The following is a 14303-nucleotide window of genomic DNA, read 5'->3' as shown; positions in this document are numbered from 1 at the left end:
ATGATCTACCTAGGTCCCTTCCGACTCTAGCTACTATGAAACTATGAAACCTGAAACAAAAAACCAGACTGGAATGTGAAAACAACACGTAATTGGTAGATGAACATATGCAAAAAGGTGAATGGTGATTGGTGAAGAAGCCTCCAGAAGCTTCCAGGTTTGGGGCAAAGTCTGCCCATTGACCGAAGAGCAGACGTCAAGGTCTTAAACATCTGCTCATAGCAAAAAGACATCTAAATTAGTAAAATGCATAGGCAATTCTATGCTAATGAAGCAAACCATTACCAGAGGCGGGCCTTGAGATGGGAGGAGGAGAAACGGGTGGAACAAAAGGCAGAACAAAGAAGAAGTGAATGTTAATGAGTATGAACCAAAGTGTATAAATATGGGAGAAAACTCTTGTTCATTGTTGCTCCCCATATTCTGTCAGCGTGGGAGCTCGCCCGAAGCTGTCTCCATTTTAATAAAAAGCTGCTGCAAGCAACGTGTGCTGGTGTTTGCTCCCTGTTTGCTCTGGCTAATGAGTAACATGGTAATTGGACTATCGTCTCCCTAGTCGTTGGGCGCCGCATGGAGTCGGGGTCTAACAAACTTCATTTTCCTTATTATTTTACACACCATATTGGCCAGACTGAGCTGAGGTATAAATGGCTGAAAGCCTCGGTGAACTTTTTTTTATTTATGACAAACAATAAGTAGATCCTTACAGCTGTTAATCAGCATATGACCGCATAGGACAAACTTGCACACTTCATGCCATAGTTTTATCATTCCTTTCGCTTGCAATGTTTCTTAAGAAAACAGAAGTAATAATGACAGAGCTCCTTGTTTATGATTATAAATCAGAGTTTCCAGCTTGCCAAGTCTTACTCTGAAGGGAGCCTCCCTTATTTTGCATTCATTTTAAGGGAGTAAAATATGTCCCTGAGGAAGAAAACAAGCCTGACATTGTCTAGGTTCCAGCAAGTGGATTTTAATAAAACAGTGTTTTTCATTTTTATTTCACACTCTCAGCAAAGCTTTTCTGGATACTGCCAGCGAGTGTCCAAGGCACATCTGATTGCAATGACATTTTACCCCCAGTTTCACACTGAACTTTGGTAGAACTCAAGAGGAGAAGAGCTAAGATAGGAGAAAACATGAAACTGCCAAGTGAGGATAGTAAGTTGATTGCCATGCCCATTGCCATTTACGGGACAAGTGCCAATTCTCTGGAGGCTGTTTCTGTGCAACAGCCTCGTAAGATGGAGTGGAAGCACTATCATGCAGGACCTTTAACTCTAGGTCTCTTAAAGCCCCATCTCACTTGCCTGACTCGACAAGAGGCATCCTGGTAACTTTTATCCACTCCCAAAGGGATCTTTTATTTCATTCGCTCCGGTGCAGGGCAGAGCGTTTACTGGCCTTTGTCAGCACATCTGGAAGCTATTATTATTTTATGAATTAAAAACAAATGGAAACAAAGAAACTGGATACATGATTTTGGATAAAAGTCCTGGTGGTCTAAATATTCTAAAATGTGTGTGTATCCAGCCTGTTCACATGAAAAGCCTGGTGCCTATGTGAAAGGGAAGCATCTGCATATGCCAGCCCAGTTTGTACAAGCAGCTAGATTTCCCACTATAGTAACTTCTCTACTCATGCATATGGGAACATGAACCTCTGTTTTTAGTATCCCCTTTTCTGTTGCTGACATAGTACTGTATTTTGAATATAAACAGGCTCTAGAAGGGACAAGTCTAGCTCAACTGGTTTGTTACTAAGCTGGAGAAGAAAATGAAATGGTCACGATGGCTTTTTCTTCACATGTTGCTTTTGGAGGCGGTTTTAAGTGCCAAGAGGGAAGAAAGAAAGAGAAGTAGCAAATCTAATAACCCAAAGCGGAGTAATATGATTTTTTTTTTTTTTTTTGCATCATGAAGCCAAAATAAAACAACATTTCAAGTGGAAATGAAATGAAAAGGTATATTTAGCTTCCAAATGTCAATTTGAAATTAAGCTTTTACTTAGAATTTTCCCATTGGAATTTTTTTTTAAACGTTGTCAAATTAATTGTTTTCCTTGGGGAAAATTTAACTTGGATGCAAGGAAAATCATATATTTCAGCCCTAGCTATTATGTCTCTTAAGATTTGTCTTTGACTACTGTTTGTTACCTCTGTAATCCCGATTCAAATGGGATTGACTTTCTTCAGAACGTTACAAGCGCCTACATTGATTAATCTCATTTAAGTCCTTTAAAACATACAAATTGAAAGACATCGCTATTACCAAAATTCATAACCGTTGTGGATGCAGTAAGTAAACTCTGGACTGAGAAACATTTCCTTGCCTCGTGAGACACCAGCTGTGTAGATAACTTGAGCTTAAAAACGTCCCTCTGGATGCTGCCCAGTCACTAATAACTTGCCTATTAAAGGGGCAGCCTTGTAGTAAAAACTACAGTGCAAAAGATAAAATCACTTTTCTGCTATTATGCTTTGACGCTGATAAGAATATATAAGCTTCCAGCAACGTATCAGGGAACTAAAAATGTCATTGGTCTTAGGAAATTAAGTAAGACAAGTGGAAAACACCCAGTCCGAAAGTACATTTCATATCAGTTACCAAAGGCTGCTAAATAGTGTTTTCCTTGCCATGCTTTTAAGACTTCATTGTATTTTTATTTCTCTGTTGCTTAGCAGCTGTAAGGGAATACACTTCTTGATTTATCACAACATGCTTGATCATATCTGCTTTTTTCAGGTAATGCAGCATCTTTCAGAAAATCCAGCTTCTGCTACCTAGGGCTCTGAAGGCATTGCCCATCTAGGACTAATATTTTTGTAGCAGGGCTTGAACTCAGGACCAGTGGGGCTCTGAATACGTGTTTCATATATGCAGAACTGTGTTAAGTATCTTGAATGAATCACTTGCTAAGAGAAAACATTTTTACTACAGTAAATGAGATGGTATGCCCAGTTCCTTTCTGCCTGTGCTCATTAAATGTATATATGGACAACAAAAATCTCGGAGCTTGTTTCTGAATGGGCTGTGGATGGGTCATATATCCTCTGTGGTACACGGCCCCATTTACACCACCCTTTGCTCCCTCTGTCAGGAAACCATGCTTAAACACAGTTTTGTTTAAAAAGCAAATGATGTGGAAGAATCCAGACTTGTTGGAAAGAAAAACACTCTCGAGATCAGTATCATTTGGAATAAATACAGGACCCTAAGAACCAGCTCTAATGCTAAGTGCTCTGGGTCAGTTATACCTATAAAGTAACTGTGCTACCCAAAGTGTGCTATAGCAGAAGTGAGAAAGCATCAAGATTTCCATATGTTGAAACCCACACATTTTTCTAGCAAGGGTTTGGGTTGGTTTTTTTTCCTTTTCTGTGTCTTTTTTCCATAGGAAGGGCCAGGATGAGAGTTAACTAATATTTTTTCCCTATATTTGTTAAAACTAGACACAGAAAACTAAATTCAGCTATGGAGCAGTCCACTGAATTCAGTGGAGATTCCCCATTATAACTGGGTTTCATGCCTATAAATATTGCCGAGAATATGCTTTTTGAAGCATTTTCCTTTCTTGAGAGTCTCATTTAAAATAGTCTGAAGGGCTTAATAAGGAAAGCTGCTGTGTATTATCTTCTCTTATTACTTTTCTTGGATGGATCATGCTAACTCCACCCTTATATAAAAAAGCATTGATATGCTGCGACTGCTGAGGTTGTCAGAGGAGAGACCGGGGGAAAATACTGTCTACAGTGATATTCAACTCTTTTGAAAGTGTGAAAATAATTACTTACAAAGAATGAATAGAAACACTAATCTAAAGCTCATTGAAGTCAATAGGCTGATTCCTATTGGGAATCTCTTCAAATGGACTTTGACTCAGGCCCTCATGGTGAACTCAGTTCTTTGTAAAACAGAATTTTATTATTGTTGCTCTAGGGTTTCTTTGATATTCAGTATATTTGGTTCCACATTATTATTTCTTGAAGAAAATAGTAATTAGCAATACATGCCTTGTTTTTCATCAAACAGCATTAAAGTGTACATGCACCTGTAGCACCTGTAGCCTCGGTGATTTTCCACCGCTCATTAAGATTCAAAACACACTTCCTAAAGCAGGAAAGGCTATGGCACAAAGGCTTTCAGGCACAAAAAGGTTTGATGATAGATTGGCTAAAGGCCACAGGGTAATACGCAGCAGAATGGAGAGCAGAACCCAAATGTCTTAGCTCATTATTTTAAGTGATAGGGGAACACACCTGCCCTGCTTTTTTGCTATTATTTGTAATGAGGTAGGTCCTAAACAGGATTGCAACCTCAGTGTGCTCATCTCATCCAAAACCCTGCTCTATAAAATGTTGCCTCTGTGACTTATTTAAGGCTATGTGTTATTAAAAAGACACAAGCTGTGGCCACGATCCTATAGTTGAATACATGCGGTGACAGATGGGCATTCCAACAGAGCTTCACCAACTTGCAGAGCTGTGCCTTGGGGGGGGCATCGGGGTGACCACCCCAGGCCCCGGGCTTTGGGGGTTCCCGCAGAGCTAGGCAGAGAGGCCATAGCTTCTCCCGCGCCCTCCCCCACTCCCTTCACATGCGCTGAAGCGCAGCTTGTCCAGGGCACGTATGATCTGCTTGGCCCCGGGTGCCAAATTTCATTGCTACGGCACTGCCGTGCCCTGCCTTTGCAGGGAGTGCCACAGCCCCGCACAGGGGTAAAGGGGCCCCACACAGGCTGATTTGCCCCAGGCCACACAATCCCCTAGGGTCGGCTCTGCCAACTTGACTCTACTCCGGTTCTCTCACAACTGCAGGATCAGGGTCTCTGTTCTGTGTATACTCAAAATAATAGCTACTGATAACACGGTCCAAACATGGTCCAGTTATAGCTTAATATCACACATCTTAAAATAACTGAAGATTTCATTGCATAGCAAGCTGTGAATGGCTTGATTCCATCGTACAGCTGTGAATCTCTGAAGGAAAAGACTTCAGACTTAACACAACTAATTATGAATCTCTTAAGTGGCAGTCTTAAGTTTTCTGGTATACTGGACAGCATGCAAGGGGCCTTTTTTTTTTTTAGGTCCTCAGTGTTGGTTTTTGCAAGTTTAGGACATCTAGGTCCTTTTCAGTAAAGCATTTAAAAACGATTCCTACCATTAAAGCCCTATCTCCACATTTTATTGTTTGCTCAGAATTGTCCCCTAGATAGACACTACTTGTATTCAGTAAGATATCTATCACCACTGGAATTAGTGTAGAGAACTGGAAAGCAACTTAATCCCGTTGCAAATAATATGACAATTAGCATGCTAGAATTTGGTGGTGCACATTTGTCTTACCTGGTCGCCATCTTTCTTCCAGCTACATGAAACAAAAACAAATTGAGTGAAAGGTAATACATCACAATTTTGGATACTTTGTGAGTAGGAGAACAAAGTGAAACCTCAATGCCTGACCTTAGGAGTAGGATAGGAAAGGCAGCAATATTTTTGTCTTCTGAAAATGTTCATGGGGGCGGGGTTTATTTTTAAAAATGTATTTTTCCCCCCAAAACTCAGGTCTTTAAATAAGCAGGGAAATTGGATTATTATTATTATTCCATGCTCAGAGATGGTCAGTGTTTGTACTGAAGCAGGCAGCAGCTGGAATTTACCTCTTGTCAACATCAAATATTATTGCTTGATCAGCTCAGAACCTTTAGGGCAGGCAAAGAGATGCAAAAAAAGATTGTAAATTGAGGAGAAACAGCCCTACTGACTAAGACTTAGCTCTCAGGACTTGCCGTTATAAAGCAGCAAGGTTAGCTGAATTGATTTTGGGGTGTAAATGCGTGGATTAGAACACCAAAAACAAATACAGACGTGTATATACCCGAACATCTCCATGTATACCCCATATGGGAATGGGTCCACGATGAAACTCATGGAAATACCTTAAAGCTACCTTTTCTTTTAGCCCAATTCATGAAGCTAAAATTAGAGATAATGAACCCGACTGCTAGGTCCAAGCACACTTGTCATGTGACAGTAGTAAAATACCATCCCCTTTCTTCTAACACTAAAGAACTTTATAAGCACAAAAATGCATGCCCCAAAGCTGATCTGAATTGTTGTGTCAGCTTCACTGTAGAGCATTCCTAAATTCCCCCTTCCCAGCTTTCTGCAAAAAATGATACATACTTCCTCACATGCTTCAAACTTCGAGGGAATTTTTTATCTGAATCTGATGTGAACTCCGCAGCCTAACTCCACCCCCTACGGCCATATGCTGTTTATTATGGTTTACAATGATTAGATGGTGCAATCCATATTTAAATCAACTGCCTTGTGGATGATGTAACCGGAATTTCACAAAGGAAAAGGCCAAATATGGTAGTGTTTTAGTGAAAATATGACCTAAAATGGGATGAACTGTGATTAACAAGAGCAAACCCCAGATAGGACGTGACCACGTTGAGAATGCAAAAACTCTGAAACTTGTTAACTATTAGACTGTGGTAAAGAAAGAAGGATCATGAAAGGAAATAGAAACAGCTTAAAATTCAGGGAAGTTTTCTCCACAAAAATGAGCTGTGTCAGGAGGACAGCATGTGAGGAATTTCGGAGCTAAACAGATGGAGAGATCAATGCACTAGAGAGTTTCTTCTATGAAGATATTGTTTTCAGAAAAGACTTTTCAATATATTTTTGGCTTTTCAACTCATGGTAATGAACTTACTCCAGCAGATAAAAGAAAAAATATTATAAAAACACTAGAAGCAGAAACACATGGTGAAACGCAAGTTGACTTCAGAAGAGGTGAAAGGGGAAGGAAAACATAAAAGCCCTTTTCATCAGACTCCGGCAGCACTGTTCCCTCATGCACCCAGTGTCTGCCAGAGATAAGGACCTGGATAGAGGCCAGTAGGGCTGAAGTTCAGCCTGGATAAGATGGAGATGATGCCAACTGGTGCAGGAAAGCACTCTGAGGAGCTGGCCACATCCCGAATCGAGGGCATCTGCCTGCCTTTCATCTAAGGAAATTTCAATCTGTGCATTTCTTGACTCATCTCTGTTCTTGGCCTCCCAGACAGCAAGAGTTGCCAAAATCCCTTCTCTTGAACTCCTGATAGAGCATTGATTATGTCCTCTCCCCTCAGATGCAGCCAACCATGCTTTCATTACCTCTATCACTACCACACTGTGAAAGTCACTCAGACGGTTAAACATGAGCAGAATATGAAGCTTCTTCCTTCTCGAATAGCAAGAGCAATTTGTTCCTAGCCTGTACAGCAGCACTGGCTGTCGATCATCCGCCTAGGAAAACTCAAGATATCAGTTACATCTACAATGCCCCAAATGGTTTATGCCTCATCTATAAGAGAAAGACCCAACCACACTCCACGTAGTGTTCGTTCAAATAGCAAAGGCACCTCCTACAGGCCCCGCTAGCTGGAATTTGCTACAGACTCATAGCTTCGGTGCAAGCCACCTCTCAGTCAGCAACAATGCCTTTCTTTGTCCAGAATATTCACCGACTCCAGGCAAAGATCACTAATCCTAGCACAAAACCCAATACTTCATCCTTAGACCTATTTTGATCCCTTGCTACTCTCTCGTTTTATGTCATTCATGTTTTGACGACAGATTCTAGCTCATCGCAGAACTTCATGGCTACTCAACAATTGTCTGCTTCTTCCTTACTGGCCTCTCATCAGGGAGTTTATCAAAGTTTCTTTGATAAATAAATTGTGTCAGCTGATTCATCCTTATCTGCTAGTGAAGAGCTCTTGTTGATTGGCAAAGCTCCGTTTTCCTTCACAGAAGATGTCCTGGTTCATCATTTTCCCATCATATGCATCTAAGAAGGGGGAAAGGATAAGAGGAAGAACAGTGCTTCTTGTCTCTTCATATAAACTGAAAGGTGCAATTTGTTCCTGATGCACAGTGCTCCTCCAAATATCTCCCTGTAGCTTCATACTATTTTTTTAGGCTTCAGCTGAAGCGTGTATAACCCAATGATACATTTCTGCAGGGAAGCCCGCTTGTGACTCTATACTTGTGTTAATTTTTAAGCACAAAAAATAAAAAGTGCAGGCACAGAGGATCCCCCAATGCTACAGGCTGCGGAATGGTTTAAGATACTGATCAGGTGATTAAATTCTGCAATGATGACAAGCATTGTGACAAAAAAATGAACCATATCTCCTTTATCATCCTTTGTCAAGTGTACCATCAGCTTTCAGTAATATTCTGCTACAAGTCAGCTAGGAGACGTGAAACAGGGCGAGCCAACAATAGAAACCCAAGCAAATATACTTGCTTCCTGACTTTTAACCAGTCTGCATTTTTCTGTCACCAAGAGCAGAAGAATGCATTGAAAACACAGCCACAGTAACTCATTTATCATATTTACTGGATGAAATCACATTTAAGATGATTTAGGGGGTGTTTTATTAAAAGATTCATTTTTTCTCTATGATGCTTTGAAGACTCAAGGGGGGGAACATTGGACTACAAAATATGCATTTTCAGTACTTGCAAAATTAAAAGTGTTATTAATGGACTCGCAGAACTGAGCTTGCTTCTTTCATCATGAGCAGCATAAAAATGCAAAAATAATCATTTCGTTACATGCCGGAGTGCCTAAGACATACGGTCTTACTAATATATAATAAACTTTGCAATTCAGGCCAAATTATAATCTGAATTTTCACATTTTTAATAGAAGTCTCTGAGCCACTTCGTAAAGATTTCAGTTTCATCTTTAACTGGAAGATGAAAGCCTTTCCGTACCCTGGTGTAATGGCCTTGTGCTTTTTGACTGTCATCCTTTCTATCTGTATATCTACTATACATCATGTTGTGCTATGCAAGGGACAATTGACAAGGATATAAAAGCAAGGTTCAGAGCCTCAGCTGAACAATGAAGCATAGCTCCATTACAATCAAGAGTGGTCCCTTTTATGTCAGGGTCTCGAAAAGATTTCAATTCCTATTATTTTGCCCCCAAGAAGCAATAAGAAAACTAACCAAATATAATGCAAACAGATCCTGTCATTTTGAGTACACGAGACTGAAAAAGAAAATGAAAAATTCCTGTCTAGGGGGCAGGGACTATTTTATCTCCAAATCAGCACAACATAAAGAGCATTTATAAAGCAGAAACATTTTTATAGTCTGAAACATGGTGCATGACTTGGTCTGTTGCAGTCAGGCATTTCTCTCTCACTCCCTAGTGACTTTGTGCGGGAGTGTGTGTATTGGAAGTAGTGAGAGAAATTGGACTTTTAACTTCCTCTCCCTACCTCTAGCTAGAAGTGATAGAGGGTACCCTCATTTCTCCCTAAAAGAAAGATTTCAGGATCCCCGTGACTCTAAATCCCATTTAAAATCTACAGGATCAGAGGCAAAACCCACTGCAGCATTAGAAAGTTGCTCATGGAGCTCCAGGGACTTTGACAAAGTCCTCATAGGATATTTCAGACTCCATTTTAGTAAGAGAATTAAAATGAGGTGCTATGGTGCAGCTAAAAAGTTCAGCAGGAAAAGTGCTTTCATCGTTTGGGTCTTTCTGCAAGGAAGAATTTCTAGAAGCCTCAAACAACTGCTTTGCAAGAGCTACAAGAGCACCACCAGCTTCGGGCCAGCAATAGCAAAGTTTTTTTCAAGTAGGACTGTGATGAACTCTGAGGACCTATATATCACTTCAGCGTCAGAAAGACTGAGTTTTAAAGCATCAAACCTCCAACAAAATGCCTCTCTCAAGTCAACGGCTGTTGCATGACAGCACACGCAACCATCGTACCCTTCCTGAGTAGGTGAAATAAGTTGAACATAGGATGATTTTACTCATGATATCACTATCTATGGGCAACCCATCTCACGTGAAGAGGAGCCTACGTGAGATTTATTGTGTGTCAGCAAGCCTCGTGGCTCAGCAATGAGTCTGGTCCTGTACAAAACACGTTGAAGATAAGGGTGATGTTTAAGTACAGTAGAGACATGTTGGGGCTCTCCTGATACTAGCTCATCTGACAAAGTAGGTTGCCCCCTACAAAAGCTCATGCTTCTCTAAACCAGTTAATCTCTAGGGTACCAATCTACCCTACTTTCTGCAGTGATACCTAGATAGTGACTTGTCTCTGACTACTGCTCTAATGTATGCCAGCAGCAAACACTCCCTCCAGATTGAAACAATAACTAGGAATCCCCATAGCCTAGGATAGCTAGCAGTTGAAATACCCCACCATAGGAGGGGAAGTCCTAAGTGCATCTGCCAAGAAGCCATTTTTTTCAGAGGCAGCACCCTTTTAAACTGCCAGCTTATAAAACCTGTGACAATCAGGCCACATTGAGAGCAAAGAGGTAGATGAGAAGCTCACACTCTTGTTAATTGTTTGGCATTAAGCTTAAATCAGATAAATACGTGCCTAAGTAGGTAAGCTTCCCAGAGTGACAAGAGCTGCAGATGCAAGAAAAGATTTACCAAGTTTTTTTATTCATATCCATATCCATTCATTTCTACAACACCTCAGCCTTTTGCCTAGTGTATTTTACATCAAGTGAGATGGCGTTCAGCTCTCCCCTCTAAGAGTTGCTCCACAATCTAACAACTGTTACAGCCACAACAGGTGGGTCGGTACCTACATCTTCCTCCTCTTAACTGCACAGATGAGCTCCATGGGTGCGTAACACAACCTCTCCTTCCTTCACATCCAACATTTGTAACCATTAGTTAAAGGAGATTGAAACAAAAAGGGATCTCTCACTTGTCAATTAGGAGGGGAACTATCAGTAAGAACTGACTGCTCACACCAGGGCAAGGGGGTGAGGAAACCTCCCTCCTCTTTAAGGAGAGAAGAGGAACCTATCATTTACTCCTGTTTGAACCCCTGCTTTTAGACTGTAGTTTGTGCTCTCTGTCTTGGTGCCAGGGAGCAGAAAAGTAGACCCTGTGAAGCTGCTTGATTTCAGCACAATGCCCCAGTTTGCAAGCTCTGGTCATTAATGAAATAGGTTTCCATAGGTAGATTGAATGAATTGATGCCTCATAAGAGCAGTTAATCCAATCAATATATACTCAAATATAGCACATGTGTGGGGCAGTATAGGAGAAGCACATTTTGCCAAGCGGAGTAAAATAGGAAATTCTGTCTGTTCACAGCCCTCGTCTGTGACTAAGCATAGCCCTGAATATACATGCCCAGTCTTCTCTAGCCCAATCTCATCCAGGATGGATTCTTTTGATAGTCTGTAGTTTCTCTCTCCCAAATTTCCCACCTGTGCTACAGAAGCAATGTGATCTGGTGGTTAGTGTATTGGCCTCGAACTGAGGTGGCCTGGGCTCTACCTTGCCTCTACCACCAGCCTTCAGGGTAATAATGATACACTCCTCTTCTCTTTTGTTTCTATTCAAGCTCTTTGTAAGATTTTTTTTTTTTTTTTTTGCTCTGTGTGTGTGCAGAGAGCATCTAGTATGCAATAGGACCCTCATTTCTGTTGAAGCACTAATGCAAATATAACTAAAAAAAAAGAAAAATTTCTTAGTTCTCTTGAAAAAGTTGGATGCTCAGTTCCTTGAGCTTTGGACCACTGCTATCTGTAGCCCCAGTCAAGCAGGATATCATCAAGAATTCTGCATTTTCCAGCCATAACGTTAAAACCACTATTTAAATAAGACAAGTTCTTATAACTCACCAGGCATTCAAAAAAAATCTGTTTAAACAGAGTTTATTTACTTTTTCTCTGAATATGGCTGAAGGCCTCTCAGAAATGCCAGGAATGGCTTTATTTTATATACCAGAAATACAGAAGGTTTGTTTTAAAGGGTCAAGAATAATTGTGTATCATTTCAGTGAAGTCAGATGAGGTGCAACTGTGTGTGAAATACCAGCACATTAGAGTGGTACACCAGATTTTCTTCTTCCTCTCTCTCTGTAAATCACTGTATAGGTTTATCGTTGTTTGTATGTACATCTAATGGTATATATGTGTGTTTATATTTATCTATATATCGAAATATAGATACACGCACACACACACACGTATTGTATGTGTGTGTGTGTAACAACAGCAGTTTGACTACCGGTATATGGAAATCTAAAAGGACAGAAGAGCAATGTTATATTTTTATAGTCAAACTGCAGCCTTAGATTTCACTAAAGAGCTATGGGATACCTGTACTACCTGATCCTTCTCATGAAGCTCTCAGTAATTTAAAAAGGTCAAGACGCACAGACTTAGGTAAAGAGTGTCTAAGGAGTTTGCTCCTTACCTTTTGGTTTGTTCATTTAAACCGTAATGGCAACGCAGTTTTACACAACTAAACATTGTAGTTTTGATTTGTGGTGCTTGATGTGATTGTAGCAAAACCCCCAGGTTTTTCTTCTTTTTTTTTTTTAAAATTTACAAATATATTCCCTCCCAACCATTTCTGACTTTCTCTCTGCCCTCTCTATCCCGTATAAGTAATTACAGTAGTAGTAGATAAACTAAGATAAATTCTTATACTCCCTTATAGTAACAAGCCCCTTTTATAATGTAAATAGTGGTCTGTTGTGTTTGTATTGACTTTTACTCTTTTATATTGAATTTATATGATTTAGGCCTGTGTCTGTAAAGTAATGTCAAGTTTCCATTTTGTATGTCAAGTCTCCATCCCGTGTCTCCTTCCCAGGTATAACCTATTGTATAGTATGTTGTAACTGTGACTCATGTCTAACCAGTCTCATGTAAATTGGTTCCTGAATGAATGGGAATGAATGAGGGTGCTTGAGGTACAACGGTAGTGATGAGGAAAAGTACTGGGGCAAGCAAAAATAAAGTTAAGCCATAATAAGGAGCATAAGTAAAGGCCAAAAAACAAAGGGCCTTGAGATAAAACTTATCGGGAGGCAGCTGGAGAACACACGTTTAGTCTAGCAGGACTCCAAGGTGATTTATTGTTAGACTGCCAAGAATGTATTCAGGGGAAGGCTTCTGTGTGTCTTTTCCTCACAAGTATATAACAGAGTCTGTATCCTGCAGCTGCAGAGAATTAGCCGCCCTTGCTTCTTCTCCCGTGGCCATAAAAAATAAAGTAGAGTGCTCTGTTAGCCAAGCAGTGATCCTGTCGTGATTTCCACAACAGTAGCAGGCCTCTACTGAATGAGCAACTCAACAACCGGACCATCAACTCAACGACCAAACCATTGCCTTGCATTGACTCACCCAGGAGCAGAGACAAAACCCAGCATTTGAAAGACAAAGACCCTATAGAAACCAGCAACCCCACCATTGTGTCCCACCAAACAATGAGGACACCTGAATCTGCACGTATGCGTCTGAGCAGGACTGTCCTTGCCTGCACATGTCCTTCCCATAGGAGGCACAGGTAGCCCACCCCCATAAAAGGATCTCTTTGGGATGCCTTCTCCATCTGGACCAGCACTACGCCACGCCACCTATCCACTCAGAGGCCCTGCCAGTGACTCCCCTCTGGACAACACCTTGCTAGAGAAGACCCCAACTGGTCATCAAGGCTCAACTCTCAGCCTGGGATAGGTAGCTATCACCCACCTTCTTCCCCCAAGCAAGGGACCTGAAACGCTGTCTCTACATACCTGGACCCTAAATCCCTCCATTAAGCCTTTCCTCTCCTGCTACCAGTGTGTGTGTGTGTGAACCAATAACTTCATGGGGCTGTGTAGCATGTTGTCTGTTTAATAAAACTGTTATTTTGGAACTCCGAGTTGGGTTTTTGTCTTACGTACCTGCTGGCCCTGCTCCAATCTCTACTCTCTGCCCCCCTGACCATCATTCTGTCTGTCTCTCTCTCTCTGCCATCTCAGCTCCCTCTCTGCCACCTCCAAAACCCTGGTATTTTCCCATGTTTCCACCCTGGCTCCTTGACCCCAAGTTACCCCATGTCCAAGTTACCCCAGACGCTCCCTAGTGTTAACACACAGCCATGGAAGTGTGTGTTTGTGTATGTACATGTGTGTATGAACCCATAGAGAGTTTGTGTGTACATGTGTGTCTAACAGTGCAATATTGAGAACCCAAGTGTTAATTTGGCATGTGTCAAGTCAACATGATGAGTTTGGTTTTCCATCTTTTGGGTTCTTCTCATGACCCAAATTTATCAACAGGCTTTTACTGCATCCAGCCACTCACCCAGAACGGTTGCAAATCTGCCTGATCAGCCTAGTTTGTAGAGTCGGAAGGGACCTGAGCAGACCAAGTCTGTCCCCCTGCCATGGCAGGAAAGAGTACTGGGGTCAAACGACCCCAGCAAGGTGACTGTCTAGCCTTGTCTTAAAGACCCCCAGGGTAG

The sequence above is a fragment of the Crocodylus porosus genome, unplaced genomic scaffold (assembly GCF_001723895.1).
Source record: "Crocodylus porosus isolate Cpor-Errol unplaced genomic scaffold, CroPor_comp1, whole genome shotgun sequence".
NCBI classification, from domain to species: domain Eukaryota; kingdom Metazoa; phylum Chordata; order Crocodylia; family Crocodylidae; genus Crocodylus; species Crocodylus porosus.
This window is presented reverse-complemented; position numbering follows the sequence as displayed.